The sequence below is a fragment of the Lycorma delicatula genome, chromosome 2 (genome assembly GCF_047948215.1).
Source record: "Lycorma delicatula isolate Av1 chromosome 2, ASM4794821v1, whole genome shotgun sequence".
In the NCBI taxonomy this organism is placed as follows: domain Eukaryota; kingdom Metazoa; phylum Arthropoda; class Insecta; order Hemiptera; family Fulgoridae; genus Lycorma; species Lycorma delicatula.
Genome location: NC_134456.1, coordinates 13,014,841 through 13,026,895, shown reverse-complemented (window position 1 = coordinate 13,026,895; position 12,055 = coordinate 13,014,841). Strand labels below are relative to the sequence as shown.

Below are 12,055 nucleotides of genomic sequence, written 5' to 3'. Positions count from 1 at the left end.
TCTTATTTTAGATTTTATTGATAAATTATATTCTAATAAAAATTAATTCGTTCTTAAAATATATTGTAGAGATTGTTGTTGGAGGACAAGGTTGAAACGATTTGGGTGGCAAAGCATGAAGCAGTATGTGAAAGCTTCTAGAATGACTGGAAATGTTGATACATAAAAACATAAATTTATTTTTGATTAGGAACTCTCTGTGTAATATATTCTTACGAGTGCCATATTTTCATAGTATAACTTGCGACAATAACAACATCTACTACTCTTTATTTTAATGAATTTGATAAATACATTGTCATTAAATTCAATTAACTTTATTATAACTCGGCATTTTTCAGTGTATAAGCCACTTAAATGAAAATATTGTTCTGGTCTTATGTTCCAGTTAGGGTGTATAGTAATAAGATTACAATTCAATGTTGAATTAACAGTAACCAGCATAAATGTTTGGTACTTGAGTATGTAACATATATCAGGTACCATTATCTGTGCTCTGCTTTGCGGTGTACAGCGTACAATGTCAATGCATAACTGAATGTTTCCTGCCTTTGCAGGAAATAGTACATATCAGCAAAAACAAGTGTGCTCTGATTACAGAATACAAATGTATATATCTGTAGGAAATATTACACAATTATGGTCTTACAGATATTGCTATACATGTTCTGCATATAATTAATTTCTTCAGCTGATATGAAAGAAGCATAAATATGTTGTAATATTTCAATAAGTGAGTGCGCGACGCGTACGCGTTCAACCGCGTCGGACACCGGCCGTTTTCTTCGATACGGGGTTAGGAATATATAATTGTATAAGATGGGTGTTACTAATGTTAACACCCATATATATTTTTGTGCTGTTTCTTTACAGGTCCGACTACAGCAGTTCCATCAGCAGCAGTCCTCCCTGTTATCCACCAAAAGAAACATCTCATTTTTTCAAAATTGTACTTTTTATATTAAAATAATTTTTCTTTAGATTTTATTAATTTTCTAGTTTTAATAGTATTTATAAAATTAGATTTTTAATGAAAATACATACATAACTCCTTTAATAAAGTTTTTTTTTAATTTTTTTAAAGTTAAAAATATTTTTAAATGCACAATTTATATTGTTTTTTATTATATATTTTTTTAAAGAAATAACCTAATTTTATTATGTAGGAATTTATTTCCATTAAGGGGATGTAATTTTTGATTTGTTTTAAGAATGATTTTTGAACATTAATAATTAATTTTTATTTCACAATAATTACATTTTTTTAAATATTTAAATAATTAAACTTATTATTATTCAATAAAGGGGGGATACTCCACCTTGGCCCTTTACCCCATCCAGCGAGCTGCAGTCTACATTTTCTTCAGTTCATCGCTTCAGCATCAACAGCATCAGTCCTCCCAATTATCCACCCGAGGGGAATACTTTTTTTTTTCAAAATTATAATTTTTTTAATATTTAAACTGTCCATTTAATTTTTCTTTTCACTAGAAGTTAATTTACATTTAACATTTTTATTTTAATTTTAATAAAAGCTCATTTTTAGTTATATTACTCTAATTGCTCTAAGCTAATTAAAATTTAACTGTAAAATTAATTATAAAGTTTGCTTTTTTAAAGCTTTTTTTTAATTTAGATTTTTCAGATTAGTTTATTTAATTGGTATCTAGAAAATAATTTTAGAATTAGTGTAATTAATGAAAATTATTCAATTTCTTTTTAACTTTTACTATATACTTTTTCATTAAGGGGGGGTATAGTCCACCCTGGCCCTTATCCTCTCAGCGATCTTCAGTCATCATCTACATACTTCTGCAATATTATGTTGTTTTTATTATGTGTTTTGTTTGAATCAGGGCAAGCTCAAAATCGGTGAATTAAATCTGTAAATCAGATATTAAAACTCATTTAAAGCATATAATAAAATTTTTAATAATTTTTTCTTTTTTAAAAATATGATTATAATTTTAAATATGAAATAATTTCAACTTGAATTATTTTACTATGTTCGGAATAAATCTCTTATGTTCTTATACCTTTAATTATTTTCATGTTGTTACATGAAAATGGATTATTGCCTATGATCGTAAAAAAACAGCAAACCCTGATTTGAACTTTTAGTTTTAAGAAGGCATCATTATCCAGTTCGGCGGTACAGTGGCCTTCTTTGCAGTTCTTCAGCTTCATATCCACCGGTGCCAAGTCTATACCGGCGGATACCTACAAGTCTGTACCTTGATATCCGGATGATTCATAAAAGTGCTGGTCGATCATGTTTGAGGAATTAGAAGAAAGAAGACGAATCAACCTGGTTGTTATCGTGGGCTGCAATTGAAGGCCTCTACCACCACAGGGCAATAAAATTAAGGTAATTTACACTACTATTATAATTTGGGGGGAGGGGACAGAACTGAGAAATATTATGGTATGTCAGTTAACCATAATTTTTTTCTAAGAGAAGTTTTATCATTTTTAAAATAATTATATTTTATCTTATTCATCAAATTATTATAACAAATGTATATATAAATTAAGTAAAAGAATAAAAATATTTCAATCTCTACAGAGATTTAATTCAATAAAACTGACTTACCCGTTATGTATTTATGTATCTACCCTTTAAATATTTTAAACTTATATTTTATAAGTTCATACAATATGAACTTGATTAGTACTGAAAGTCATGATATCATCATATCCAATCAATATTTGCCACATCAGGTAAATTTTTATGATTTTTCTTTTTCTTATAAAATTGAACTATAATATTTAAATTAGTTTTATAAATTTTTGTTACATTATGTAAATATTTTTAATATGGAAATTAAAAAAAAGTCCTATGTTATCTATTTAACAATCATTCTAAATATTTAACCATTATAATGTACAGTTTACATAACAGGTGTGGTGTAGTTACTGTTAGTATAATCGATAGATTTTTTCATTCTTATGTAATCCAACATATACTAATGAACATGACGTTATGTATAAGTTTTTAAAATGTTTAATTTATGTATTGAAAATACTTTTTTAAGCAAAACAGAAAGGTTAATATTAATATATTATAATATACATCAGTGGCGGCATGCGTATAGGCACTGTGGAACTGCAGGTTCCTCTATTTCCACTTTATATTATTAATAACAATTAATATAATGTCCCTTTTTCTTTAATTCCTTCTTTGTACTTGTACAATATATAATCCTAAGCTTAATGTCAGTAGCCATCCCCCACCCACAGTTTATGAAAAAGATACAAAAATCTTTGTACGGAACTGTGCACTTCACAGTTCCAGCAGCACGGTTTTGGCTGTTGTGCGCATGCACACAAGGCTGTGAAGCAGAGAGAGCATTGTTGCTGCCGCAGTGTTGACCCTGGTGTCTGGTGGAAGGTAGTCTCTTTTTTACTCCACGTGTGTATGGAACATTCCTTGTTTGTTCCCTTTTCTTGTTTAGTCGGTGGAAGGATTATGAAAGCGGTTTAGTTGTTTTTTCAGTAATGATCAGAAGATGGCAGAAAGCAAGGGCTGTTTGATTGCCAAATCTGTCTAAAAACACACTGGAAATGTGAAAAAGAAGGTAATTAGTAAAACGTACTTATGAATTTGTTTCTGTGTACACAGAAAATAAAATTAAGCACCATTGGACCATAGTCTTTTTAAGCAGACATTTTATTAAATTATTATCTAATGATGCTAAAAAATATTATCTGTATTGACATTTTATTATTTATTCGATTAAACTGAATGCAGTTTTTAAGCACAATGTGCTTAAAAACTGTGCCATATTTTTGAATATGATACAAGTGTAGAATTTATTATCCTGCTTCCAGCTATTCTACGATTCATTTTTTTTCCGGTTCTTTTATTTTTCAGAAAACTTTAACCCTATCTTGAAAAGGCCCAGAAAAAAATTTTCTGGGGCAACACCGCCACTAATTTTAGCTACAAGCTGCCACTGATAATTGTAAATATATATATATATATATATATATATATATGTATACATATATATTTATAAATATTATTAAATTAATAATATTTATTAATATAAATAAATAATTAAATAATTTTTACTTTTTAATTAAATTTTTTAACATTTATTAATATGTTGTTACATTTTTTTATTATAAAAATACTTTAGTGTTTATCATTATTTTTAAAGTATTTATAAAAGAAATACTCAGAATATAAAGAACCAAATTAATTAATTAATTTATCTTTTAGTAAAGAAAAATTTTCTCTTAATTTATTATTAATCAAAAAATGTATAAAAAGTTATTAATAAACATAATTAAATATTAAAACACGAATATTCCATTCTGTTCAGATTCAAAACAGTAAACATAAAATGATGTGATAAAGAATACTATTTTATTTCTTTTTATTAAAAAATGCCCATTTTAATATTCAGTCTTCTTTCCTTTTCTCATCAGATGGTGGATTATTTATTATTTTAATTTTTGTAGCGTTGATAATATTTTTTTTAAAAATGCACGGCCAACTGGCAGATCTTCCTAATAAATCTATCAATAATCCAACTTTCTTCTTAAATCTGGAATCCTACCTGTAGATTCCAACAAAGGATATTTGCTAAAATATTTCTTTTTTAAAATAGTTTATTATACTCTATTCACATATTATTTTTTCTAACTTCTTTGGTTGATCCTGCTTTTTTAGTTTAATATCAATCTGAGTGAATGAAAAGTCTTCATCGGTGGTGATTTAACAGTTTATATACTGGCCACCTTCATGTTTTGTAGTGGTATTTACATCGGCATCCATTTTCAAAAAAAAAAAAAAAAAATCACCTTGTGTGTCATAAAAAATTTGTTTTCTTGTCTAGTACCTCATACCTATCAGTTCTCTGAATGAACTTAGGTGATCTTGTTTCACAGCTGTATGATAGAAATTAGAGCCATTAAGATACTGTGAACTTGAAGATCAGTTGTCACTTCCACACTTGTTTCCGGTTATGTCAATGAAACTTCTTTTTGTTTCTATTCTGTTCTGTATATGTATTGCTGAAGGTAATCAATTTCTTTTTTATGGAAAATTTTATACAACCGAATTTCTTCTTGCTTATTTTCTTGCTTCCTAACTACTTCCTATCCATTCTATTGTAATGTCCATGTGAAATGTGAATTTGATTTCTGGGGTGATCTCTCGTCTTGTACTTTGGACAAATTTATATAATTTCAAGTAAAGCTTAAGACCAAATGGCAAAATATAAATACACTGGTATTATTCAAATTAGAATGCGGTGTTGACAGCTAAATAAAAAAAGGAATATCATTGTTGCTACACTGCACATGTTAAACTATAGCAATAATTGTGGTAGTCTTCTAGACCATCATTGACTTAATGAAAAACTAAAAAATCTACTACAGGAAGCAGGTACATTATATACTGCTTCATCAGTATTTTTCTAAAGAGAAAAAATGTTTAAGTTATGAAATAAAACAACTGGAATACCAGATTTAACTGAATAAAAATAATTTAATAATAATAAAAAACTATAAAAATATTAACAAATCGTACATCATACAGGTAATTAATTAACTTTACAGATAATGTCCATCATTTTGGTAACAATGTGAGTTGCTTTGCACCTTATTTATAGTTTTAAAGATATATAAATAAATTCTGAACAATTGAACTAAAATCTCTCTGTAGGAATATATTCAATACTTTTCAAACATCTCATTTATATGAGTTATAAATTCACCAAAATAGAAAATAATGTTGATATTGTACACATTCTATAAAGTATTGTGTTCAGTAGAACACATAATTACATATTAAATGAATAAGCACAATTAAATACAATACAGTTTTTAATCACATTCTAAGTGTATCTCTTCCTAACTTGAAAAAAAAATTAAGATAAAAAGTTTCTTAATTCCACAAAGTTAAAACTATCGATAAACATGACGACACAAAAGCTATATACATGAATCTATTTGTTTTATATTTAACAGATACCTACCTTATGGCATTATTACATTCAAAAAGAATTCTTTTTAATTAGAACATTTGGAGAATTTGGAGGACAGTATTCAACTTATCTAAAAGGTGGTAGTTATTGTTTTCCTTTCGTATTTGGCATCTACAATTTCCCTCTTTAGTGTCTATCAGGTTTGCAACCATTCTTACACTCTACTGTTGCTGGTACCTGTTTTCCATGACTTAAATTTGCTGGTGGAAGCATTCCCTGTGCTTGTCACGGATTGTGCAGAGATTGTACGAAAAGAAATCCAGGTGCGAATCCAAGAAATAAACTTTAGGGAAATATTACACACGTTTGTACAACTGTAGCATTTTTCCATAATGTCCAAAATAGTTCAGAAATTTAAAATTTACTAAAAGGTTTTGGACAACACTTTTAATTGATCTCCACAAAGACTTTTTGACTTTACTTAACAGTTGTTTGAATTGTCCATCTCTAATCAATGTTCTTTATCAGGAACCCACAAAAATTTCTTCCTTGATTTAAGTGTCGCTCAAGCGAGGACATTTTTATTTACAATAATGAAATCCAGTACCATTTTTATGCATTGCCTTAACAAAGTTTTTGAAAATTTTATGTGAAATGGATGTAGAAAATCATTTTCAAGTTAACTAGTAAGGGATGTAAACACTTTTCTGTCCAGGCATAAATGCTTCACGCTTCGGTTATTAATTCCTTATTTATAATGATTTGTTTTGCTCCTGCTGCCTCATTTGCACAGAAAGCAACAAAATTTAATGCAGCTGAATTACAAACCATTAAAAACGCAATAAATTAAACGGCAACATATAGTTCAGTGGTACTTCGGAATCTGCTAATTTGTAAAGGGGGCAGTTCACTAGAACTAATGAATTTTTTCTAATTGGATTTTCATATATTCTTATCTTTCTTTCATATTAGTTGCATCTGCTAATGGCACAGAAGGATAATTTTTGCCGTTGTGCAAAAGGATAGTTTTTAAACTAATTTTCAAAGAATCTATGAACAGTCTTCTTTCTGTAAAGTTGTGTTCATTATGCAGTGTATCCATCATGGCACAAATATTGTGTCAGAACACTAAACTATTTTTCTGTCAGAATGTTAATCTTGAAACTCTTCCTGATAACAATGAAATAAATACATTCATGTTAGTTTGGAGAAGATTCCGGCCTAGATCCCATAAGCTTGGCTTGTTTCTTTCACAAATTCAAATCCCGAAGAAGATCATAATTCACTTTGATACCTAATAAGATTCAGGGCTAGAGGATTCTGCTTCAAAAGCAGGACCTTCTTGCTCCTCTTGTCAGACTTCAGTGATTACCTCATATTCTGAATAATTTTCTAAAGTTAAATGTTTTGGAGGTTGCGGTACTGGTAAATCGTCCCCATGAGGTGCCTTCTAATATCAGATGGTGTATGTTTGGATTTACAAGCTATTCTTTTATTTTTGTAATACAGAAATAAAAGTCCAATGATCTTGTAGTTCATACCACATGTTAATATGGCAAAATTCATGTGCCAATTATCCCTAGCCCAGACAGTGAGATATTTCATACAGGTTTAACAGTAGATGTGATGGGATCAGTTCTTACCTTGATCTCCAACTTTAATGCCGGAATTTACTTCATAACTTTTTTAATTAATGTAGTTAAACATAATAGTTGTTCTTCAAGCATCGAATCCCCACACTTGTAACAGAAGTTTGGGTCATTTACACACTTCTTGGCATATTTATTCTCTTAACGCAACACACTTGACACAGTACCTGTAAATCACAAAACAGAATGAAACCACTGTATGTGCATACGCAGTGAATGTTTAAACAATATTGGTGTGTTAATTGAATCACTCTGAAGACTGCTCTCTACTGATGTGTTAGAACCTACTGTACATGAATCAATCATCCAAATACAGCTGTTGCCTTCATAATATATTTGTATTCACTCTCAATTAGAAATCATTTAAAATATTCTTTTATGTACGTAAGTTCTCCCTAAAAAAATACATAGAATTCTACTTAAAAATATGTAGAAATATATTAGAAGTACATAAAAAATATGCTTCAAAAAATGTTATAACAGTAGATGGTGGAAAAATTTTGATTGCATTTTTTTGATTCAGTATAAAATTTACATCAGAAAAACAATAAAACTTTCATTTAACAAAACCGTGTTTATTAGTGAAATTGGATCATAATAAACTTAATGCAATATTTGATTTTTTTTTATTAATCATTCTGGCAAATCTTCTTAAACCATACAACATAATATTACTGCTACTACTACATTACTGTATAAGTTGTCAACATATTTATCCTGTGATGCATATCTCATACCTTCTTTATGGAAAGATATCGTTAACCATACGCACCACTCTGGCACATTATTTAATTCTAATCCACTTTTACTTAGGCATTCATAGGCTGCTTATAAATCTCCCTCATAGTATTTAGTGAGCAATTGTAAACTTTTATTTGAAAATTTACTTGCTAATTTTGTCAATAAGTTAGTTTGAGTTCTTTATATAATGAGTTTCTTGAACTGTTAAGTTTCGGTTTAATTATTAGTTCTATTATAACGATTAACAATGTTCCTTTTAATTAAGTATTTTGGATAAATGGTCTTGCTTTCTTAGATCAATAAATAAATAGATACACAAGTTCTTTAAAGTCGCTCTTTTCCACTTTTTTAAGTCATAAAATTGAATTATAACATTGTTATAGAATAGCTATTAATTAGATAGTATGTTTTTTCTTAATGCTACTAAATAAATAAATTTTTGTTACTAATAGTACATAAATACTAACATTGTTCTTTTTATCTTTTGTTGCAGGTACGACAACGATTACTTACATAGGTTAAGAGTGAACAGCGTTAATGTGGCTTAACTAATTAGTTTTATAATAACAATTAAAGGGAGGACTACTTACTTTGTATCTGGTGCTCCTTTTCTAGTAGGATTAAGTTTCTTTTTCAGGTAATTATATATTTTTGTTTTGTTTTGTAAACATGTGCATGTTAGAGTAAATTTGCATGTTAGAATTAAAGAAAAATCGCGTTTCCCCAGTAGGCCCCTCAGTAGGTTGTAATTATTTTTTAATTATGTTATATGTGTAGTGTTTTTTTACAGGTTCATTATATATTTTAAGTTAGAATTAAGTATGTTAAGTCTCGTTCGCGTTCCATACCCCACCCACAGTAGGCCCAATTATAAAGTGAGATATTATTTTAAATATGTTTTTTATTTATTTAAGATTAGATTAAGTGCATGCTGTTAAGCCATGTTAACCTGTAGGGAATTTTCCGAAGTAATGTTTTATTTATTATGTATGTATATTTCAAGTTCATCAAACTTTATTTTTAACAATTGCCTTTATATTTTTACTAATTTTGTTTCAGAATATTTAAGTTTGTTTCAGCTATCGATCATGGTAATATTTTAACTAATCAATGATGAAAAAAAGTGTGATGAAGAATAAAAAGATGAAAAATGGATTCCAAAAGAATTAAAATATTAATAATTTGTTAATTTGTATTAATTTATTTTATTATTTTTATACTAATTTTTTTCCAGAGTGTTTCAAGTCTGTTTCAGGCATAGAAAACTGCGATATTTTAACTAATTAATGCTGGAACAACACACTAAAGTGATGCTTAGAAAATTATACATGTGATGAATATATAACAAAAAATAAGATGAAAAGGCTAATTTCAAAAGTCAAAATGATGATCAGATTAAGATTAACACAATCAACAGCTAGATGACATGAGTGAGTATAATTTTAAATTTAATTAGATTATAGGAAAACAATGTAAAAACCTCATGATCAGATTTATTTTACAAAATAAGTGAAGGGTTTTTTTTTTAAAAGACAGTTTTAATTTTTGACATCATAAATGGTAAAACATTTCACAGAATACTGCATTTGAGTTTAAACAGTTTTAGTAAAAATAAACAAGTATAATTAATTAGCCTTATTTATTAATTAAAACGGACTTGTGAAGAGTTTTACTACATGGAGCATTTTATGTGTCTGAAGATGAATCAGTGGCAATAGTTTTAAATTGAATTTTCTCAATAATTATTTATAACGATTTTGCCCAATACTATATTTTAGATGTTGTTGCTGTTACCCTATTTTTAGTAGTAAAAGAGTTGCTGAATTCACTATAAGACACATTATATTAATCATGTAAGCATTTTAAATCTGTGTTTGCCATAGTCTAGTACAAGTTTTATTTTATGTCACATTAAAGATGGGCTCTCTCTTTTTCTGTTTAGGTTCCAGAACCACCATAAGATATTACTTCAGAGGATGAATGAGGATCATATGTATGAATGTAAATGAAGTGTAGTTTTGTACAGCCTCAGATCGACCATTCCTGAGATGTGTGGTTAATTGATACCCAACTACCAAAGAACACCAGTATTCACAATTTACTATTCAAACCCATATAAAAGTAACTCCCTTTACAAGGATTGAACCTTAAAACTCTCAAATTCAAAATCAGATGATTTGCGATGATGAGTTAACCACTAGACCAGTTCTGGGCTATTTAAAGATGGGCTGCTTTCCACCAATATCAATGCTAACCTGGTAAGTTAACTATTATTTAGCAAACTCACTGGACCCCCTCTTATATGCAATTGGTGGTTTGTATTCTGTTATGTGAGTTTTGTTTTCATGATATTAAAAATTGCTAATCTGAACAGAAGGCTGAACAAATACTTTGAAAACTATAACAAACTTATACCAAACAGTATAAGTGGTTGTTAATGAGGCAAAGCAAAATTTGATTGGCATATTTTCAAATGAACTTTGAAATAAAAAAAACAAACATGGGCTTTGTATGTCTTCTGTATATCTTGTGCAGAAAATTTAATACAAAGTGATACATTAATTTAATAGTGATACAAAGGGATTCATTCATCTATGCTGTTTGGTATTCGAATGATATAGTGTAAAAAACAAAATCATTTCAATTTTTTGTTTGCAAAATATCTGTAGTTAAAAAAAATATGCTATTCAGTTCATTAATCTGCCATCGACATAAGACCTGTGCTTCATGGACAGGATACTCCTATTTTAAGACTTCAATCTGTGTTACAAGACAATAAAATTTTATCCACCTAGCATATAGAAAAAATTGACACAATTTCTTCACCGGCCTTTGAAGATTAGAATCTATAGCCAACCAAAGATGAAGGATTTTGTTCACAATTTGGTTCTTACTAAATAAATTAATAACTTTTAGGATCAATATTGAAAGGATAAATATTCTATTTTCTGGCAGAAATTCTACTGATACAGAGATAAAAGGAAAAATTCTAACTTTTGAGCAGACCTTGTCTTGAACGGTCAGTCATCTAGAAATAATTTATTATCAAACACATTGTGTTTATTTATTGACTTAAAATAGTCTAAAGGATATTCTTGAGATGGAAACAGGTTTACTTCAGTATCAACCTCCAGGTCCACCGTTAGGTATTGCAACATCCATATAAAGAGATTTACCTTAATTGTTTTACCCTATATTGACTAAAAGCAAATAAATATACTGAACATTGTGGACTATAATGTGAAACTATGAGGTATTTTTTGGGCCAGCAAAGGGGGTGCTCTAAATTTTCACGCTTATTGTATAAATGAGATAATAAATCTAGGGAAGAACATTGGGTGATTACAAAATGGTTCTTCCCCAATAAAAAAAATTAGTGCCAGGAATGGAAAAGGCAGTAAGTAAAAATAAACAAGTATAATAGGCTAGATGACAGTAAGGGAAAACCTGATAGAATTTTGCTTTCTACAATTGGTCTTAGTCTAAAAATATTGAAAATGAACCTAATTTGTTAATTTATTTAATATTAACTTTAATATACTTAGCCCGGAACATTAAGTTCGTTAAATAAATAATTAAATACAGTTAAATAAACAATTTGTTTGGAGTTTTAATGGTAATACTTTCACACTGAGGCACTTTATAGTACTTGTAGAACTTGGAATTCATTTTAGACTTTGTAATTTTCGCAACATCTTAAAGACTCCACAAAACATCTGATTTTTTTGT

General features: G+C 28.5%; 1 long non-coding RNA gene across 1 annotated transcript in view; it reads right to left on the bottom strand.

Moving 5' to 3' along the window:
- Positions 1-12,055, bottom strand: part of LOC142320475 (uncharacterized) — a 110,851-nt gene that overhangs the window by 67,934 nt on the left and 30,862 nt on the right. The window contains exons 2-3 of the long non-coding RNA XR_012755400.1: positions 7,580-7,752; positions 1,320-1,883 (exon numbers count right to left, since the gene is read on the bottom strand). This is a non-coding gene — a long non-coding RNA (uncharacterized LOC142320475). The remainder of the gene's footprint in view (positions 1-1,319; positions 1,884-7,579; positions 7,753-12,055) is intronic.